Source organism: Danio rerio, chromosome 18 (assembly GCF_052040795.2).
Source record: "Danio rerio strain M-AB ecotype USA chromosome 18, GRCz13ab, whole genome shotgun sequence".
In the NCBI taxonomy this organism is placed as follows: domain Eukaryota; kingdom Metazoa; phylum Chordata; class Actinopteri; order Cypriniformes; family Danionidae; genus Danio; species Danio rerio.
In genome coordinates, this window is record NC_141038.1 from 46,965,534 (window position 1) to 46,988,951 (window position 23,418).

At 35.9% G+C, this 23,418-nt stretch overlaps 1 long non-coding RNA gene across 5 annotated transcripts in view; it reads left to right on the forward strand.

The window, feature by feature from the left end:
* The window catches only part of LOC137488332 (uncharacterized), a 300,450-nt gene that overhangs the window by 169,036 nt on the left and 107,996 nt on the right, over positions 1-23,418 (forward strand). For 3 of the 5 annotated variants that reach the window (XR_015515355.1, XR_015515356.1, XR_015515357.1), the window contains exons 4-5: positions 4,177-4,332; positions 4,561-4,610. The exons of the other annotated variants lie outside the window; for them this stretch is intronic. This is a non-coding gene — a long non-coding RNA (uncharacterized LOC137488332). The remainder of the gene's footprint in view (positions 1-4,176; positions 4,333-4,560; positions 4,611-23,418) is intronic. 5 annotated transcript variants of the gene reach the window in all.

A 23,418-nucleotide genomic window follows, 5' to 3' on the forward strand; every position in this document is an offset into this window, starting at 1 on the left:
GATACCCTTCCAGCCGCAACCCATCTCTGGGAAACATTCACATACACTCATACACTACGGACAATTTAGCCTACTCAATTTACCTGTACCGCATGTCTTTGGACTGTGGGGGAAACCGGAGCACCCAGAGGAAACCCACGCGAACTTAGGAAGAACATGCAAACTCCAAACAGAAACGCCAACTGAGCCAAGGCTCGAACCAGCGACCAAGCGACCTTCTTGCTGTGAGGCGAACATGCTACCCACTGCGCCACTGCATCGCCTTTTATAGAAAAAAAACTTGCTGGATAATTTGGCGGTTCATTCCGCTGTGGCTACCCCGGATTAATAAAGGGACTAAGCCAACAAGAAAATAAATGATGTTTAATTACATAAGGCTTCGATTGCATTATTAACCATAACATTTCAGGTGATATGCCTTACTTTTTCATAGCACCTTTCCTTACATTGAAATACTGATTCATTGCAACATCCATCAGAAGACAAAAATCTAAAGTGTGCTCCTAAAAGCCATAATACTTTAGCAAACAAAGAGATACAGCATGTTCATTTGTGTTATCTGTAACATGCCTGTACTCAGACTGGCTCCGCACCAACATTATAATGGACAAACCGGCTTCATCTACCCGCGTCAGTCACACTTCACTATATTTTCTCTTCGCTGTCAATATAAGTTGAATCCCCACTCCGTCAGCAGCGCAGCTCTGAAATATCCACGGCATATAAATCAGCCCCGTTTCCACATCCAATAAAAGCTACATTTTAAATGAAGCAGTGTAATTTTCAAGCGCTAGATGGGATTCTGCAATATAAATTATGTGCTGACTGTACAGTACAAGCGCTCGGAGGGGGGATAATTCCACCTGTGCAACCCCGATCGGCATATAAATTCATGCCACGCATCGCTCGCTTGTTAATTTCTTTTTGCTATTCACGCATCCGGGCAGGAACACTGTAAATATTTCATAGCATCATTTAACATTAACTCCTACACATGACACTTGAGTGCTTTTACTAAATGCGTGTGTCTGTAAATAAACCGTTTTCTCCACCATGCACGAGGACAGTCGCTCGTTCCTCTCATTTCCGTCCAACCTTGTTGCGTCCCAGCAGAGGCTGAGGACATATCCTTGAACACGAGCCAAACAGTAGTGTATGCTTATGTTTAAAGGAGCCTGAAGAAGAGCTCTCAGGCTGCTGTGGGGGGAAAACCAAAGTGGAGCCTGAGATTTTTGATATAAATACCTGACCCTTTGCTTCTTGCTGCTTTCTAATTATATTAGGATTAATTGGCTGGGACCGTGAGGGACCAGGGCTGCTGTGGGTATTACCGTGTTAATGCGGTGCACTTTGTCGGGGAGTCTCTGCTCTGGCGGACGACGACCTAATAATGAGACTGGATGAAAGGTGCGACAAATATAGTGGGGTGTAAACAGCAAGCTGTGGCAAACAGCATCGGGAGCCTTTGATAGTGCCACTTTAACCGAGGGCATTGGATTAAAGAGCTGCTTTACCCACTTATCCATGTGTGACGCTGATAGTGAAGAAGCCTCCCGCTGGTTCGCTCTCAACTGCTATCGACTTTCCAAAGTCCACTCCGGTTTTGCCTGAGGCGCCTAACACTGACAGGCCTTCAGAGACCGGTTGTCCATCACAAATTACAGCCGCTGCCCGGAATTAATTTCCCATTTAAGTCCGAACTTCAGTTGTTTTAAAGTAATCACTGTTCGAGGCGCTGTGTAAACACTCTTTCTTTCTTAATTCCAGGACTTTACAGCTGTGTAAAGGGCATCAGTTAGCCTGTCTCACTGCTCCCCTCTCTCCGCCTATTAAAGATCTCCCTCAGGTCCAGACTAATGTGTAAACCGAGCTGTCCCTCAAATAAAACCTTTAAAAAAAAAAAAAAGTACTTTTCTTGCTTGCAGGCAGCCTGAGACTGGTTGAGTTGCAATTATCAGTGGTAGCTAGAAACTAGTGTTTCTGTGGGTTACTCTCGAAAGCTTTAAATCTTCATGTAAATTGACAACATAGGCTCATTCTGAAAATGTACCCCTATATAGAGCTGTAATCGGGCCATAAAAATTACCTGAGTCCAACAGAATTCGGGCCGAGTCTGACAGGTACACTTTGATTGACAACTTTATAAAGCCGGAACCTGTTTATAGCCCAACATTATTCAAATGTGCACATGTACACAGCTCTTTTGCCTTTTTTCAGGAATGAGTCATTTATGTGTTATAACATAATTTATTCATAACAAACGTAGGCTATAGGCCACTTGGAACAAAGAAATAAAATAAGTCCTCTGTAACATCGTAACATCTCAGCACTCTAAATAGGCCTAGGTACATACACTTAGCCTTTAAATTTGGCAACACACCAATAAAAATAAGCCTTTCTTAACAAATTGAATTAAAATAAATTGTAAATGATGACAGGTATTTGGCAATAACGAAATTAAGATAAAAGCTCTGCGAAATTTGTTTCGCCACTTCTCTTCACAATCTGGCCTTAAGGCGATGGTGAAGCTGAGTATTAAAAGAACAGCCTAATGTTCTTTTACTACTACAAAAGAAACATACTACTAGAAACATGCTCGCAGAACTTTTTAACAGAAATACATAATTAAAGTTTGAATGAAAAATAAAAAATAATAATAATAAAGTTACTTTTCCCCAGTTTTGGTTTCAAGGCTATATAGTATACAGTATATTAAGCCTGGCAATTAAATATGTTTTAGGATTTTAAAGTGCAAACTTAATCAAGCCGTTGGGTTTTCCAGAGACTGTTTTTTGGAGATGTCAGTACAAATCATCTTATCTTTTATTGCTGTATCTGAAAGCCTTGTTTATAATTAGATTTTGCTTTCATCTTTGTTATGAGGACACTATTGGACTGTGGCTGGCGGCACCGAGAGCCGCATAAAGGTTTATGAAAGCTTTTTGATTTGATCGCTCAGAGCTTCTGTTTTTGCCTTGATTGGGCTTTGTATTAAAATGTTGTCAAGAGCCCAAGTCATGGATCGCTGGTGCCAAAAAGAAATCATCACCAAGCGTGAATCTGTGCGGCTGTAATTACTGTGACAATCAGCGATCTCTTGTAAGAGCGCCTTAAAAAGAGAGAGATATTGGAGTGTCTTTTACTATATGACCTCATTAAAATAGCACATTCGATGAATACTCTGAATGCACAGTGCTAATGATTAACAGCTTTGATGTAGAGAAGAGTCTGAACATGACTTACAGTTTCCCACTGAGGGAACATTAACACTCCATCACTCAATGTATGATGCTTTAGGGATAGACTGTATTGTAAACACCGACGGGAACAACAGGAAGATGAAGCAAAACAGACGATCAAATAAAACGTTCAGAGTCTGTAAACATTAGACAGGTTTTTTTTGTTGAGACACGCAAAAAGAATAGTTTTTTGAACTGTATTGCTTTGCACACAGCCAAAATAAGAGCCGTTTCTGTCTTGACAGCTCTCTGAGAGGTTTAGTATTGTAAGTGTGCGGAGTGGGCGTATATTCAACCAATAAGTTGTGTCATTGTGTTGTTTGGTACATACTGTATCTGATAGTACACTAAAAGATAACATTGCTCTAAACATGTTGGATGACACAATAACACGATATTCTAAGATGTAAGTGTCATAAAATTACAGGGTAAACTTGAACAAATCGAACGCTTTTGAATGTTTTCAAATTCATGATTATTAGTATTTTTACCAGAGTGAAATGTGGCATCCAATGACATCCTATAAACTACCTGACAAAAGTTTTAGGAACAACAAACAATAACTTGACTTCTAGTTGATCTTTGGTATCAGAATTATCTTATATGAAAGGCAAAGGCCTCTAGATTGCGCTTATTTTAACTAAAATAAAATATAATCATGGCTTGATTCTTCATCTTACCCCAGACATGCTCAATAATGTTCATTTATGGTGACTGGGCTGGCCAATCCTGGAGCACTTTGACCTTCTTTGCTTTCAGGAACTTTAATATGAAAGTTGAAGTATTGGGTGTGCATTTTGACACAATTACACAAATCATAAAAATTAAGCTTCTTTTTTTTGTTCTCTTGTCTAGACAAGATCTAAAACAGTAGGGATTAAGCCGAAGGAATGTTGTATAACTCTTATTTTTATGCATGATCTCACATTCTTTGCAGGTCAGAGTTCACCAAGCTTAAACTTTGCAATGCAGCGAACTGCAAAGCTTGTCGCACGAGCTTGCGTTTCCAGTCTGACCAATTCGCGGGCATATGAATTGAAGTCTATGGGGAGAAAAGTGCAGTGTGACCGCAACTTTAAGCTTTGTGAATCAGGTAAGAAGACGTTATGAAAGCTAATGTCGAATAACACCAAAAACGAATAAATTGACTTTAATTCTTCCACCAAAGATCTCCTCTGGGACATGAATAATTTTGGTTTTGCGAATGAATCATTCTTCATATCTGAATTTTGTAAATGACTCCGTTGACCCAGTTCTTAAAACTGTTTGAATAATTTGTTCATGAATCTGAATGATATGCTTCATGATTTAATGATTGCAGGTAGGAGCTCACTGGAGGAGAAGATTATTTATTGAACAATACAGCACAATGTAAGTAAAACCGACCAATTTTTCTTATTATTCTTTTTCTTATTTTAAATGGCACTTTTGCATATTTGGAGTTTAAGATCTCAAGGCTCCACTAAATGTAATTACATTGAAAAGGGCAGTACAGTTATTGAAAAGTGAATAAATGATGGCAAATGTTTAAATTTTGATAATCTATGCTTTTAAAATAGCCCTATAAACATGCTTTGTTTAGATCATTGCTTTTCAAGGTGTGTGTAGTTAACCAAATTTCAACCTATTTTTTTTTAATTGTATGAGATTCAACTTGATGTTTTAAGATTAATGTATAGAAAGCTGAAATTACTTTTAGGGTTGATTTAATTCAGCTGATTATTAAATTTAAGGCAGCAATATTTTTACAGTATACAGGTTTCACACATCTGTGAAATGCTCATACATACAGTTGAAGTCAAAATTATTTTAGCAATGAAAATTACCATGTTCTTTTTCACAGTATTTTCTAGAATATTTTTTTTTTCTTCTGGAGAAAGTTTTATTTGTTTTATTTCAACCAGAATAAAAGCATTTTTTTATTTTTTTTAAACCATTTAAGGTCAATATTATTAGCCCCCTTAAGAAGTATTTTCTTCCTGATTGCCTACAAAACAAACCATTGTTATACAATGTCTAATAATTCAGGAGGGCTAATAATTCTAAATTCAACTGGATAAACTCTTACATCTATATGATAACAAAATACAACTACTAGCTTGTACATATATGCTCTTATTACATAAGATATTGGGCCCTATCATACACCCGGCGCAGTGTGGCGCAAGACGCGGCGCAATAGTCTTTTGGTAGTTTCGGCTTGGTGCAAGAGTTGTTTCTGCAACTTTTCCAAATGATCATCTAGAAGTCAAGTTATTATTTGTTCCTTCTACAACTGGAAAGACTTTTATCAGGTAGTGTACGCTCAAAAATATTTACTGCTGCCCTATAAAATCAATGCTAGTCTGAAATGGTAATGGATGAATCATTTCCAACACATGCTGTAAACAGGCTGAGCCAACTGACCAATCAGAGCCAAGTAGACTCATAGAAGGTGGGATTTAGAAAGAGTGAATCTTCAAATGAATCATTTTGAGGCTCTCTGAGAAATGAGGGGATTTTTAATGCGTATAACGTCAAAACAAAAAGTCTTTTCTGACATCGGATGCATGCAAACCTAATGTAGGAGGCTTTAAAGAACCATAGCAGGGGGGTTTTTAAATACGAGTAGAGCTCTGTCACCAAGGCTTTGTTTCTAGCAGAGGATCCCATTATGCAGGAAAGATAAGTGTTTGGAATGGTGGTGGTGCCAGAAAACGATACAGTGACGGAGAGAGAAATGTGTGTGTGTGTGTTCAGGTGTGTGTGAGCCTCAAGCAAGCATTACTCTCATAGTCCTCCACTCGTGCAGGTTAGTGCTCTAAAACAGATTTGAGCTTTGCCTGTGTTGACACCTCATGGTTTTATTCTGAGGTAATAGGCCGCCTGGGGAAGGCCAGGAAAAAAGGGGGGGAAATGGAAGTGGATGAAAAGAATGAGATGGAGCGAGAGAGGCAGAAGTTTGTGAGGTGTGAGCACTTTAACAGATTGAAGCACTCACTGTTTCACCTGTGGGCACCAGAGTCACCTCTACATGATCAAAGCTGCGCTTACTCTTTAAACCCCCATGCCAAAACATCCAGAAGCAGGTCAGACGCCATCAATCTGAGGGAGTCCAGAGAACAACGGCATGTTGCAGTTCGATATCAGATTACAACCCCTTTCTTGTGTTAGTAATCATTAAAGCATTGTCACTGAAAAAGGACCAATGTAATGTAATAGGATATTATAATACGAATTGTTCAAGAACTAAGAAGTGTGTTTGGATGAGCTGTTAATTTAGGCGTGGGTTATATGGTTACATATAACAATGAATCACAATATTTTTGTCCATATTATATTTATCTCTTTGTTAATTTATTGTAATCATGCTCTATAGTTTAATCACCTAGATGTAGACTGTAAAAAATGTTGAGTCGATTTGTGTTGGGACAACTTAAAGGAATTAGGTTAGGTTAAACATACACTCATTCTGAAAACGGATCTCTATATAGATTTCTGGATATCACGAATTGTGTAGCAAGAGCTACTTATGGCTGCATTTTGTCTTTAAAACGAACGATATGGGGCAGTATGACGTCTTTTCTTTTTGCGCTTACCAGCTGACCACTTACCTCCATATGGACGGCTTTCCTGCTGTTACCAGTTTGTCCACTAGCTCGCTATTGTAAGTCGGTGGACTTGAGACGCAGATAGGAGTTGACCACAATGATAGGGTTCGAGTCTAATGAAGAACGGCCCCAGAAAGACAAAGACAGAAGCCAAGAAATAAAATAAACAAATAAACAACAGGGTGAGAATGTGGTAGATATCAGGTGAGGGCTTTTTTTCTGGATTGCTTTTCAAAACTGTCTGTTGAGTTTAGGAAAGGGGGTGAGCTCTGGTCAATCGCCTTATTTTATTAAAGAATTATATATTTATTTATTATATATTTTTTATATTTTATATTTTTTTATTTTAGAAAATTTTGTTTTACTTTTTTTATATAAATATAATTTTTATTTATATGTTTTTTGTTTTTTATATTTTATATTATATTTTCATTTTATTTATTATTATGTTTTTACATTTTATTTTATTTATTTTTTATTATATTTTATTTTACTTTTTTCTTTTCTTTTCTTTTCTTATTTTATATTTTCTTTTCTTTTATATTTTATATTTTATATTTTTATTTAATTTATTTTATTTTATTCTCATTATTTATATTTTATTTTATTTTTTATTTAATTATATTTTTTATTTATTGTAATTTATTTTATTCTTTTTTTATATTTTATTTTATTTTATTTTATTTTGTTTTATTTTGCAAATCAAGAAAATACCAATTCCCATGGTTAAAAACACTTATGAATGCACTAATGAATGCAGTCTTTTTTTAATTTATTATGTCATATTAAGTAAGATGTGAAATTACTTTTAACAAAACTATTTTTTGTTTTATATATATATATAATTACATAGCATCTGATCCAGTAATGTTCTTCACATGTATATGTGCAATGTGGGTGTATAAGCACATCATTCAACACAAATTAATGTTGTTCTTAATATGACAAGTTTCCAAAAAGTCATAATGAATGACACGCAAACTGATCATTCTCGTTTTTCAAAGAAGTGTTTTAAAGAAACTGTTTAAATGGCATCTCTGATAATATGCGAATGAAAACCGCAGCAGCTCATCCCTGCATGAATTTTGAAACACTTGCTAAAAGCTGTCTGAAAAGATTTAAATATAACACTGAAAGACTGCATTATTCATGACATTTAACCAGGGAAATAATGAGTGTTATTGACCTATAGCGTGTGCACCTGACACTCCGCTTTCCCACTCCATCCACACCGAGGTCGTTACTTCGCTTGACTTCTGAATCTCTGAATGGAGACGCAATCCTCGTCAATGGCCGCTGAATAATTCATGGCTTCAAATTATGTTGGTAAATGATTTCATGCGATCGAGAAAAGATTTCTCTTCGGAAGCTAACGTGTGTATTATTCTGAAGTAATGGCGGAAGATGTGAAGTGTTCACATTTGATATTCATAGGGAAAAGTGCATCGACGGTCTGGGGTTCAAATGACTGCCATCCGTATACAACACATTTAGCAGTTTTCTCTACTTCTAGACATTTTTTCCTCCATGCAAAAAAAGCAATTCAATCCCAGTGGTGTTTTTTGGCTGCCGCTGACACGTCCCCCCACTTTAATGGCAGTCGAAAATAAAACTCAATAAAGATTAGACATGAAGTGGTGTCAAAGTGACAGAAAGCACCATTAGAGTGACGCACCGAAAGACCCGCTCTGCTATTTGCCTTGCTTAGCGGAGAGATACTGAGACGTGTCTTCAGAATATCAGTGGAGTAATGGTGCAGCGGGTCCCATGGAGAAAGACAGGCTTCATTTGAAATCGTAGATAGAGAGAGAAGGCTTATTCCTCTGACATATTCTGTATGGGAGGCCTGTGTCGTCTGCAGAAAATGTAAACCGCTTTATGGCTAAACAGTTTTCAATATAGGGGATTTTATTAATTCAATTCTTGTTTATTTGTGTAGCTCTTTCAAAATGATTATGGTCTCAAAGCAGCTTTACCAAAGATGCACATTATTGCATTACAATCAAAAACACAAAAGTTCAACTCAAAATAGAAGACGTTTCTGTTTGTTCAAATTACTTATTTAAAATGAGCTGAAACAGCACAGTTCTTGAGGTTATTTTGAGACAACGTCATTGTTTAATGTTCAAACCACTTATTTTGTAAAAAGCTATAAGTTATAAGTAACTTAATTCCTTCATGTTGTCAAAACACAAATTGATTGTGTGTAACCCAGTGCTTTTACTGTGTCAGTTAAGAGTTATAGTACCATAACTTTATTAGTTGCTAATTACTTTAACTAATTAACTAAGAACTACTAGCTTTTAACAGTTAACTTTATAATATACACTCACTGGCAACTTTATTAGGTACATCTTGCCAACTGCTCAATGCAAATTTCTAATTAGCCAATGTTGGCAGTTCTAAACTACAAACAATGCTAAATTATCACATTTGATGTGCAATAAAGGGGTTATAGTAGTTCATAACAGACCAGCATCACTTTAAAAAAACTTACCTAATAGCAATAACAAATAGCTTTTTTTTTTTTTTTTTTTTTTTTTTTTTGCACAAACTGACCAAAACTCTCTAATGATGTACTTCCCATTGCAAACACAGCTGAATGCAAAAGTCACAGAACTGTTTAATGAATTCACACTCGTGTTCTCTTATTTTATGTAATAGAAGGGGGAAAAACATAAAGCTTAATAATAAGTAATGAAAGTATCCCTTTAGGCATGGCTGTGCATAATGAATAGCGACTTGATCATTTTAAAAACATCATCAGTTAACATAAGAGTCACAAAATGCTGAATATGTGGCAGTAAAAGACTCCATCGTCATGCACCTCCTCTGCATCTCTCATAAATTGGGGTCAGTAACTACAGCGGCAGCAGAGAGATGACTATATGCTGACATTTTACAGCTAACAGCAGAAAATAAACAACACTCGGCCGAGCCTGGATGAGATTGGCTTTGCTTTGCAAAGGTTATTGCATGAAAATACTCCATATCCAAAATCCAATATATTCATGTATGCAGGTGATTTGAAATACTTAAACCATCATACGCTGAACTTTTGCATCTAAGAAAATTAATCATATTTCCATACTTAGGCTATCAAAAGTAAATAGTGTTATTGAAATACACTCACCGGCCTCTTTATTAGGTACACCTGCTCGTTAGCATGAATTTCTAATGAGCCAATCACATGGCAGCAACTCAATGCATTTAGACATGTAGACATGGTCAAGACGATCTGCTGCCGTTTAAACCGAGCTTCAGAATGAGGAAGAAAGGTGATTTAAGTGGCTTTGAAAGTGGTTGTTGGTGCCAGACGGGCTGGTCTAAGTATTTCAGAAACTGCTGATCTACTGTGATTTTCACGCACAACCATCTCTAGGGTATACAGAAAACGGTCCAAAAATAGAGAAAATATCCAGTGAGCGGCAGTTCTGTGGGAGCAAATGCCTTGTTGATGCCAGAGGAGAATGGCTAAACTGGTTCCAGCTGATAGAAATGCAACAGTAACTCAAATATCCACTTGTTACAACCGAGGTATGCAGAAGAACATCTCTGAATGTACAACACCTCCAACCTTGAGGTGGATGGGCTACAGCAGCAGAAGACCACACCAGGTGCCACTCCTGTCAGCTAAGAACAGGAAACTGAGGCTACAATTCACACAGGCTCGCATAGGCATTCACAATAGAAGGTTGGAAAAAGGTTGCCTGGTCTGATGAGTCTCGATTTCTGCTGCAACATTCAGATGGTAGAGTCAGAATTAGGCGTCAACAACATAAAAGCATGGATCCATCCTGCCTTGTATCAAGGGTTCAGGCTGGTGGTGGTGGTGTAATGGTGTGGGGGATATTTTCTTGGCACACTTTGGGCTCATTTAGTGCCAATTGAGCATCGTGTTAACACCACAGCCTACCTGAGTATTGTTGCTGACCATGTCCATCCCTTTATGACCACAGTGTACACTGGTTTCTTCTAGCAGGATAACACACCATGTCATAAAGCGTGTATCATCTCAGAACATGACAATGAGTTCACTGTACTCAAATGGCCTCCACAGTCACCAGATCTCAATCCAATAGAGCACCTTTGAGATGTGGTGGAACAAGAGATTAACATCATGGATATGCAGCTGACAAATCTGCAGCAACTGCATGAAGCTATCATGTCAATATATAGCATAATCTCTGAGGAATGTTTGCAGTACCTTGTTGGATCTATGCAACGAAGGAATAAAGCAGTTCTGAAGGCAAAAGGGGTCCAACCCGATACTAGTAAGGTGTACCTAATAAAGTGGCCGGTGAGTGTATTTCAGGAAAACAATCTTCATTTTTAAAGATAAATGGATTTCTTATGGGTTTGACATGGAGGGTGAGTAAATGATGACCGCATTTTAATTTTGAGGGAACTCTCCTTTCAACAGGGTCATGAAAAAGGTGATTCATAACTGAATCATTTCATTGATTTACCCAAACTCAGAATTAAGTCAAAGATAAACCTCTGCCTAAAGAAAAACAACAAGAGCTCATCAACAGTGCACGATGCTCATTTGATGGAATGTTTTATTTTAAATAAACCAGTTTAATTTCACGGCTGACTCGATTTAGTAGGCGATGTGCAGCCTTGGCCGGGTGTGATTAAGTGGGTTTCCAGCTTGTTCGATACATGCAGCCCACAGCTTAACCCAAGTCACAGAACAGCCATCTCATCAGCGCTCTCATTTGGGCACTGGCACAGGCTGCTGTTTATGCAAAATAATAATTGAGATGTCATGTTGAGCTTGTTCTGTGCTACTTTTGATGGTAAACAGCAGATTTTATCCCCGTATTGAAATTAGGTGAGGTTTGGAGATTGAGGTGTGCGGTGAATGTCAGGTCTGTCAGCTCTCGTTATGAATGAAAAAAAAAAATCATTGAGCAATTAAATAATAGCTGATATTTAAAACAGGAAACATGTGATTATGTATTCATGAAGAAGCTGACAGGAACAATGAGCCTCCCGCTGCACATTCATTGATTGACAATACTTTGTAATTATTGAGATTGTTCCCTCTTTTGTTATTGTAGTATTATTTCTAATAATTCTGCTTCTGTGTTTGACGTCTCCGTCAGAGAGAGCGATTTATTCTACTAACTGGCAATCATCAGTTAATCAGTGGGTTTGATCAATAATTCAGCTTTTACAATTAGCTAAAATATTGGGTTTCATATATTCTAACTGATATATAAAACCAGTGCTTTTGAAAGGTCTAGTTCTGTTACTATTATAATTATATTCATGCAGTTATTTTTGCAGTACATTTTACAGTATGTTATAGAGTGACTATAATTAGGATAGCACAATTCTCATTATTAGCTAGTGGGTTATTACCTGCCTATTAAGATATTGGTTGTTTGTTAGTACTTATAAAGTATTTATTCTGCATTGATTTTTTTTTATATGCCTAGTACTACCTTAATATATACATTAATATATATACAGTTGAAGTCAGAATTATTAGCCCCCTTCAAATTTTTTTCTCCTTTTTTAAATATTTTCCAAATGATGTTTAACAGGGCAAGGAAATTTTCACAGTATGTCTGATAATATTTTTCTTCCGGAGAAAGTCTTATTTGTTTTATTTCGGCTAGAATAAAAGCAGTTTTTAATTTTTTAAGCACAATTTTAGGGACAAAATTATTAGCCCCTTTAAGCTATATTTTTTCTCGATAGTCTACAGAACAAACCACTGTTATACAATAACTTGCCTAATTACCCTAACCTGCCTAGGTAACCTAATTAACCTAGTTAAGCCTTTAGATGTCACTTTAAGCTGTATAAAGTGTCTTGAAAAATATCTAGTCAAATATTATTTACACTCATCATGGCAAAGATAAAATAAATCAGTTATTAGAGAGGAGTTATAAAAACTATTATGTTTAAAAATGTGTTGAAAAATTCTCTCCGTTAAACAGAAATTGGGGAAAAAATAAACAAGCGGTCTAAAAATTCAGGGGGGCTAATAATTCTGACTTCAACTGTATATATAATAAACAGCAAATTATAAGTTCGTTGAGGTAAAAGTCTTAAGGATTTATTATAACGAGAATTACCTTTAATTTAAGTTCCTTAAAATAAAGTGTTTGCATAATTCCAATTTGTAATAATCAGTGTGCATCAAACTTATTTATTTATTTATCTAATGTTAATTTATCAGATTTATTCATTCATCCATAAAGATGTTAATTAATTGTTTTTAGATTTATTTATTTTATATTTTTTAAACTGTCACAGTATTGTAGTGGGAAGCACGATCGCCTCACAGCAAGAAGGTCTCCGATTCGAGCCACTGCTGGGTCAGTTTGCATGTCTGTGTGGAGTTTGCATGGTCTTCCCGTGTTGATGTGGGTTTCCTCCGGGTGCTCTGGTTTACCCCACAGTCCAAAGACATGCGGGTCCGTGTACCATCTGTTCATTTGATTAAAAGGAATTTTAAAGTCGTTTATCCCTTTTCTTACCCTATACCAAAAAACAAAAAATCCAGCCAAAATCTCTCTTTTTTTAGTTTTTTTAGTGAGCAAAGAGAAAACATACAAAGGCCGTTTTCTTCTTTTCCTTTATTCCGTTTAAAACTGGAAAATAAATGATGGACGCCCACATTGTGCTCGTTTTTCTAATCAAACGAAAAAACAAATAAGTGCACAGTTTTTTGACTCAATATTTCGCTTTGGTTTTGTGTTTGTTTTAATGTTCCGTTATTTTAAGTTATTAAGCAGAATAACAGATGAACTTTCATTTTTTTCGTGCCTACAGAATTTTTCTGATGTTTCGTGTTCCAGAATAAAAGGAATAATCAAATGTATGGATGGTACACGGGTCTGAATAAGCTAATTTGGCCATAGTGTATGAGAGTGTATGGGTTTTTCCCAGTGTTTGGTTGCAGCTGGAAGGGCATCTGCTGCTTAAAACATATGATGGATAAGTTGGCAGTTCATTCCGCTGTGGCGACCCTTGATTAATAAAGGGACTAAGTGGAAAAGAAAAAGAAGAAATTAATATTTTTTATCACATTTATTTGCTTATTTATTTAATGTTACTTTGACTTCTTTTCCTTCACCAATAAAGATATTAATTATTTATTATTATTAAAATGTATTATATTTTTATTTTATTCATTAATTTATATCATTTTTTATATTTATTTATTTCCTTTAATTGCTTAACGGTACATTTATTTGTTTATTTTTATTCACCAATTAAGAATTTAATTCAACATTTGTAGATTATATATTTACTAATGTATTTATTATTTTTTGTGCATTTATTTATTTATTCATATTTTAATGCATTTGTTTATTTATACATGTACATTTTTACATGTATACATTCATACATATATTTATACATTTGTCTATTTATTTATTGTTATTGTTATTATTAATTTATTGGATTTATTCATTCATCAATAAAAAATTGGATTCATTATTTTTAGATCTATTTTATATTTTAATTATATTTAAATAAATATTAATTTATTTATTTATTTATTTATTTATTTATTTATTTATGTATTTAATGTTATTTTATTGGATTTCTTCTAATTCACCAATAAAGATATCAATTATTTATTATTATTACAATGTAGTATTATTTTTATTTATTTATTTTTATTTTAAAATTATTTATTTACTTAATTGTCATTTTTATTTATTTTCTTTCACCAATTATAGATATTAGAATATTATCTTTAGATTATTTATTTATCTATTTACATATTTATTTATTTTTTATGTATTCATTTATATTTAATGCATTTGTTTATTTATACATGTATTTATTTACTTATTTGCTTAATGTTATTTACTTAATATTTGATTTAGTTTTATTTAATAATTTTATATTATTATTGTTATTATTATTTTATAATATATAAATATATATTAAGTCACAAGGTGGCTCAGGGCTTAGCACTGTCACCTCACAGCAAGAAGGTTGCTGATTCGAGTTTCGGCTGGGCCAGTTGGCATTTTTGTGTGGAGTTTGCATGTTCTCCCCATGTTGGCGTGGGTTTCCTCCGGCTGCTCCAGTTTTCCTCACAGTCCAAAGAGATGCAGTATAGGTGAATTGAATAAACCAAATTGGGCATAGTGTATGTATTGTATGTGAATGTGAGATTATATGGAAAGTTTTTCTGTACTTGCAGCTGGAAGGGCATCCGCTGTGTAAAACCTATAAGTTCATAAGTTGGTGGTTCATTCCGCTCTGGTGACCCCTGTCTGATGAATAAAGGGAATAAGTCGATGGAAAATAAATAATTGAATGAATGAATGATTGAGTGAATGAATGAATGAAAAAATATTTATTGTTATTTTTTTCTGGATCGGCTTTGATTGCACACCAACCTTTTATCATAAGCGCTAAATCTTCTTTCTTGGATTGCTTTAGGCATGGTTGAATTTGCCAATTATGTTTTGTTTTGTGTCAAGCCATTGTTTCAGTCCTGGTGTGTATGCTGCTAATCAACATACTTCTCATTCTTAATGTAAACCAATCTTAACTCAATGAGCTCAAAGCTTTTCTCCTCTGGTTTGGCATCATAAGCGCTGCGTTAGCGAGATAAGTGAGTTCACGCTGATATCAGATGCCCTGAATAAAGGAATAAGAGTAGATGAATAAACTGAGATCAAACAAGCAAGAAATAGAGATCAATCTAAACTGCAGTGAGCTGGAGGATGAGAGGGAAGATGGAAAGAGGAAAAAGGGATGATGAGAACGGAGAAGTAAAGAGGTGAGAAGTAGGTTATTCCCCCTTGGATGCATGCACCATTTTATTAAACTCCCACATCTTCACTGGCCAGAGATCAAACATGTGTGTGCACTTCCTAGGCTACGTAAAGTCTTTCAGTTTCCTTTTTTAGGCCTCTCATTAACCGTCTTCTTAGAAACTTCTCATGAGTAGAAAAGAAAAAAACAGAATGATTAAAAACAAGCAAAAGCGGAAAAGACAGAAAGTAATCTCAGGATGAAGTATCGGACCAAGTACACAAAATAGGCTCTTGAGTAAAAGTACAGATACCCTAATGACTTTTGAATCACTGAGTTGTTTACTGAAGTCTTACTCCAAACAAATCGTCCCTTATTCTAAAGGGGTCGATTGAATCAGTGATTTTTTTTACTGGAGACTAACTCTAAATGAATTGTTTAAAATAGTGAGTTGTTTATTGGAGATTAACTCTGTATGGATCATTTGAATTCAATTCAATTCAATTCAGCTTTATTTGTATAGCGCTTTTACAATGTAGATTGTGTCAAAGCAGCTTCATATAAATGGTCATAGTAACTGGAACAGTGTGGTTCAGTAACTGGAACAGTGTGGTTCAGGTTTTAGTGTTTAAGTTCAGTACAGTTCAGTTTAGCTCAGTTCAGTGTGATTTAATCATTACTGAGAGTTCAAACACTGAAGAGCCAATTCATCGATGCGTAGCTCTACCAATCCTGAACCATGCGAGGCAGTGGCGACAGCGGAGAGGGAAAAAAAAACTTCACCTGATGGGAGTGAAGAAAAACAACCTTGAGAGAACCAGACTCAGTTGGGCACGACCATTTTAATTTCTCCGCTGGCCAAAAGTCTTGTGCAGAACTTCATTCGCCGTGGTTTAGGCTGGAAGATGGCATTTGAATCAGTGAGTTGTTTATTGGAGATTAACTTTGAACAAATCATTTGAATCAGTGAGTTGTTTCTTGGAGACCCACTCTAAAGCAGTGGTTCTCAAACTTTTTTCACCAAGTACCACCTCAGAAAAAAATGTTTCTCCAAGTACCACCATAATGACCAGTATTAAAATACAGTTGCGTGGCAGGCCTAATTAAACAGCTACAGCTCTGCACAGTTCAAAAACATGGCAGATTAATTCCTATTATTATGAATAATTAATATTGTCAGACACTTTAAACATTATAAATAGTTTGAACATTAACACTGCATTGTGCCTACAGGTAAAAAAAAAGTCATGTTTGAATTAAAATGTGCTTTTAAAAGTTAATTAAAATGGCACTGTTCTTAAAAAGTGAAAAGAAATCTGCTGTACTTAAATGTAAAGTATTAACGTATAATACCCTTTTTATCAAAACCAAGAAATGCTCCTTGGACTTTATAAATATAGGCTTTACTGTTATGTCATCATATATATATATATATATATATATATATATATATATATATATATATATATATATATATATTTATATTTATATATATATATATTCCTAACTCTGATACATTTTGAAATATACGTTGCATGTATATGACTTATTTGTAAATCTTTAAAATCTCAACATTAACTTGTATTTTAGATGTATGATTTTGATGTTACAAATTAGAAATTATATCTGCTTACTGTGCGTTAGAGTAGGCTTACGTGTGTCAAAAAAGCAAGTCATTAAACTATACCTGTCAACTTTGGGATATAAAAATATGGGATATGCTCACAACAACTGTTACAAATATGGGGAGGAGATTAGCTTCAAATGATGCAATAAATGACAAACATTAGAAAATTAAAAATTAAAGATTTAGCCTATTAAAATAAATTTACTGATCACATTGGTGATATCTTATGGGTCAAAGGGTTAAAAGTGTGTTCAGTTTTTTACTTTAATTATTCAGCAATTACTCCGCGTACCACCAGAAGGAAGCCTGCGTACCACAGTTTGAGAAACACTGCTCTAAAGGGATCGATGGAATCAGTAAGTGATTTACTGGAGACCAACTCTAAATGGATCATTTAAATCAGTGAGTTGTTTATTGGAGATCAACTCTGAACAGATCATTTGAATCAGTGAGTCATTTACTGGAAACTAAAGGTGCGTTTGACCTGAACCATTGCTGCAGCCGATGATCAATGGGATTAGCTGAGCGCAAATATGAAAATGGAGCAATCAAGGTGGACAGCCGGACACTTCGATGTTCAAAGTTGCGGCAGTCATGATGACCAATCACATGGCGTCATCATCATTTTTTTATTTATAACAACAAAAAAATTACAGTACAAATAAAACAGAATACAGTCTCTACAAGCTATAGATCATTTTTAAACAATAAGAATTATGAATTAAATATATAACAAACGCATAGGAGAAATAAGAGTAAACGAGAGGGTAATATAAACATAAAAATGAATAGGCCTTTTAAATACAAAGCAAAAAGCATACATTTTAAACATCACTCTTTAGGTTTATACTTCTTGTTTGTATATGCTAAAAGGGGGGTTGCATTTATTTACATTATAAAACTTTCCAATATATATTCGTTTAAAACCCAAAACAAGGTGTTTTGATTAAATATTAAACTATGATTAAAATCATTTTGAATAATGAAAGCACATTAATCCAAAAAGATTGAACAAACAGACATTCCTAAAATAAGTGAGCCACACTTCAGGTAGAAATATCCCAGAAAGGGCAGGTACATCAATGTCACTTTTAAAACTTGTCTATAAACGTCTAGACAGGAAAGTATATATTTTATAATCATATAAATCATTTTAGGATTATTTGATAAAATAGTTATTGAACTTAATTTGTTAAGAAACCTTTAGAGTGTTAGGTTCAATGATGATAATTATTGTATTACAAGTTTGTAAGACTTATTTGAGTTAATATTCAGGGTATTCACTGAAATATATAATTTTAATTGTTCATGGAGCTGAATGCAGTAAATAGTCTGAATAAAAAAGGCCAAAAATAAACCTGTGCAGACAATCTAGTCATTATAAATGAATTATTTAACAAAAGATGATACTGCAGTAAAATATATGTAGTCTTTTAATAACCACAATAAATACAAGATAGAGACGGTAAGAAAATTTAATTGTTTGTTTTGAAATTTATGAGACGGAAATTGTCCAATAATAAACGCGAATTACATGTTGTTGTTGTCATGCGGTGAACTCAGCCAATCGTGTTATATTGGTGCCGTCATCGCAGCTCCTGCAATCGCGGCACTTTGATGCCACATGTGACAGTCACGTAGCATCGGCGAAGCATCAATCCAGACAGAATTTCTAACCAGCATGCACTGCTTTAAGACATATTTCGATTGATCTGCATAGCACTGAATAAAGTCAAACGCATCTCAACTCTGAATGAATAATTTGAATCAGTGAGTTGTTTATTGAAGACTACCTCTGAATGGTGAGTTGTTTACTGGAGTCTCATTCTGAATGGATCATTTGAATCAGTGAGTTGTTTACCGGAGACTACTTCTGAACAAATCATTTTAATCAGTGAGTTGTTTACTGGAGTCTCACTCTGAATGAATCATTTGAATCAGTGAGTTGTTTACTGGAGAGTAACTCTGAATGGTGAGTTGTTTACTGGAGTCTCACTCTGAATGGATCATTTGAATCAGCGAGTTGTTTACTGGAGACTACTTCTGAACGAATCATTTTAGTCAGTGAGTTGTTTACTGGAGTCTCACTCTGAATGGATCTTTTAAATCAGTGAGTTGTTTACTGAATACTCACTCTGAATGGATTATTGGAATCTGTGAGTTGTTTACTGGAGTCTCACTCTAAACAAATCATTTGAACCAGTGAGTCGTTTACTGGAGACTAACTCTGAATGGATCATTTGAATCAGTGAGTTGTTTATTGGAGTCTTACTCTTGTAGTAACTTTTTGAAGAAAACAAAAATGGACAAAGGTTTGTTAAATGTTAGTGCTTTACTTAGAGGAAAGTACAGAAATTGTAGATAAACAAAGAGAACAGATGTGAAAAAATAAGGAAATAAATGGAGAAATGAAAAGACAAAACCGAGTAGAGCAGAAGAGGTGTCGGAGGTCAGAACAGTGCTGAGTCATGGCCATCAGTGGATTCATCAGCAATCAGCCTGTCGCCTCTACACGGACACCAGGCCTTTGTTCACAGTGCATTAGCCGCTCCATCACAAACAATTAAATATACGCTTGACCATAAAATGGCAAAATAAAGATGTCTTAATTGCGACCGTCTTTTTCTATGAAATACTTTTTGCCCCCACACTGCGAGACGAGCAGACATGAAAAGCGTCAAGTGCTGTTATTACACAGAAAACACAAGCGCAGAAGCCTTTCACAGTCCTCCATTAACTCCTACTGAGATCTTACACCACAGGCTCTGCATTAACTTTCAAATGTAGCATATATGCGTGTGTGGCTACACTTGACAGGGCCTTGAGGAATTATACACGTCTTCATCTGCAGGCTGGAATAGTTAGGCCACCCTTCTAGATTTAAAGGCGCAATTCTTATTCCGTGCATCCAGGATCATTTCAGTCACGCTGGACTGTGAGGCAGTGTGTAATCGCCTGAATAAAGCAGATAACAGCCACAATTTGAAAATAAGAGCTTTTCGGGAATCTGGAAATGAGGTGTTTCACAACCCTGTTCTTAGAGGCACATTAGCAGTACAAATCTGACCCGCTCATTTTAATTCTGGGCACTTTTACACCGCCCTCTGTATCTTTAAAGGGAGTTTTTGAGTGCAGCCCTTCAGTCCTGTAGAAGTTTGATTCACTCCTTCAAGTGAGCAATATTAGTGTCATTACTTCCTAGGCTTATCCACTTAAGTCTTATTTTCACTTTTCATTTTTATCCCCCTCATTAACCATCTCGTTATAAACTTGTCTTGGTGAACTTTCAGGAACAGAGTTAGGGAAACGCTGTGGTAAGGTACAGAATGGCTTTCTTAGTGAGTAGGTTCAAACTAATAAATGAATTATTAAATAATAATCTTTTTTGTTTCTTTAAGTATAACTCTTAACCTCTGGTTTATCTAGGAGGACTAGTTCTTTCAAGGAGATTCTTTTCTAGTTGCTTGAGGGTACTCATCAGGGGTTTTCACATTGGAGGAACCTTTTCAAAGTTTCCCAATAGTTTGATGTTTTTTAGCCTAATTTAATCTGCAGCAGTGCCCTTTTAGAAGAACTAAGGCCCTGTTTACACGAATACGTTTTAGTTTAGTTTTAAAAACGGCATTTTAGAATGAAAATGATCCACGTCCACACTGGCGTTTCACCTAGCATTTCTGAAAAGATCTCCTTCTACACTATACCGCTGAAAACGCACTTCATGTGACCACATACTCGTCTGAGCCCCAGGCTGTCAGCGGGTGCTTGGAGCACACCTTCGCAGGCGAGAGCAGCACACGTCAGACAGTGCAACAAGAATCTACCACTGGATCTCATCTCACTATAGTTGTTAAAAGTAACATTTACTTGTTCTCAGGTTATGTGTTTTGCCTGAGCACAAAAATAAGTTAATATATTAGTTTATGCAACCACTTACACTGATTCTGCACATTTGGCTGATTGCTTGCTTTTATTTCCGATATTGTGTTAACTTATTGACTAAAATTAAAATTGTTGCAAATTTCTTAAAAATAAAAAAGCTAAAAAGTCACATGTACAGAAGTATTCACAGCCTTTGCGGTGAAGCTCTAAATTGAGCTCAGGTACATTCTGTTTCCACTGATCATTCTAGAGAAGTTTCAGCAGCTTAATTGGAGTTCTCCTGTGGTTAATTCAGAGGATGGAACATGATTTGAAAAGGCATACACCTGTCTAAATAAAGCCCCAGGGTTGACAGTGCATGTCAAATCACAAGGCAAGCATGAAGACAAAGTAATTGTCTGTAGACCTCCGAGACACATTTGTCTCGAGGCACAGGGCTGGAGAAGGTTACAGAAAAATTTCTGCTGCTCTGAAAGTTCCATTAAGCACAGTGGCCTCCATCATCCATAAGTAGAAGATGTTTGAAACCACCAGGATGCTCCCTAGAGCTGGCCAGCCATCTAAGCTGAATGATCTGGGAAGAAGGGCTTTAGTCAGGGAGGTGTTCAATAACCCAATGGTCACTCTGTCTGAGCTTCAGCGTTGTTCTGTGGAAAGAGGAGAACCTTACAGAAGCATTATGTTTGGAAAAAAACAGGCACCTCTCATCACCAGGCTAATACCATCCCTACAGTGAAGCATGGTGGTGGCAGCATCATGCTGTGAGGATGTTTTTCAGCAGCAGGAACTGGAAGACTATTCAGTATAGAGGGAAAGATGAATGCAGCAATGTACAGAGACAACCTGAATGAAAACCTGCTTCAGAGTGCTCTTGACCTCAGACTAGGGTGACGGTTCATCTTCCAGCAGGACAATGACCCAAAGCACACCACAAAAATATCAATGGAGTGGCTTCACAACAACTCTGTGAATGTCCTTTAGTGGCCCAGACCTAAATCCTATTAAACATCTCTACAGAGATCTGGATCTACATTCCATTTCTGTTATCTTGAAACCTATGACACACAACAAAAACTCAGGTTAGGTTTTGGTGTCCTCAGTCCTATGTTAATTAATTAATTTATTTATTTATTTATTTATTTATGCAATTCGTGATATTGCTTTGGCCATCATGTCACTTTGGAGTGACTAGTAACATTTTCCCTAGTGAAAATGGTCCAGTAGGATTTAAGTTCTTGGGACGCAGTAACTTCCAGGTGTAAAAGCCCATTATGACTATTGAAAGAGCAAAAAGGTTGGCGGAGACGATAAAGCACATATATGAACTATGTCAACTTGCAGAACTATCATTGAGTCTGAGAAAAGAACGCAGTGTCACAGGCAAGGGAGGCAGGTAAATCCAGAAACATATGCTTGCTGTCTTTAATACTTTAAAACGCTGTGTTGGTGTTTCATTTTGCACCCATGAAATAGAAACCAATTTAATTCCCACAAAAGGTGTTCATATAGCTCAAATTGATCTTGGTTCCTGCAGCCCACAACATCCCTAATATAGGTACTTCTATTAAAGAAAGCACAGTATGAAAACATTCCTCCAGTGTAAAAGAATTTAACTTCCAAAAGGTCATTTTGTTTTAGTAGCCTCCAACCAAGAGGAGCCAAACAAAAATGGCCATCATGACAGTGCTTTTTTTAATGAAGAAGGGGTGCTGCTGTGATATAAGCTGGAAAGGAAGTTGCTGCCATATGTGTCTCCTCATTCCTGGTAGTTTTCCTGCACACCTGTGGGGCCAGCTGGAGAAACGATATGACTGGAAACTGCTGACAGACCGGCAGAAGGGCTGATGCTGATACTGCTTCTCCTGCACAAGAAGTGCCAGGCTCACCATGCCGTTGCTTCAGGCCAAAGACAGATGTATAGACAAACTGCTGGCAGGTCTATGGCTCATTCTGCTCACAATAGCAAAAAATGTCCCCTTGAGGGTGTTTTCACACACTTGATTACTTGGTCAAAAACAGGGTTTGATTCCCTTGCTGTCACTCTCCATTCACAATGTACTTTGTAACATTAGCTCGTTTGAAAAATTGCGATGATACCTACATTTCTGAAGAAGAACAAAGTCTTTCCTATACAGTTCACTTTGGTTTACAGTTTAAACACAGTTAAATGTCTGTTTCTTGTTAGTCCAACTAGTAGCACAGTGTATAATCTAAGATACAAGTCACCAAAAAATGCTAGTCATCTTAAGTTCCACCCATTCCCATGAAGCACTGCTAATTATGGAATTTAGTTCATCTCCCTATGCTGTCAAAAGCATGTGTATATCGATATGCATATTGT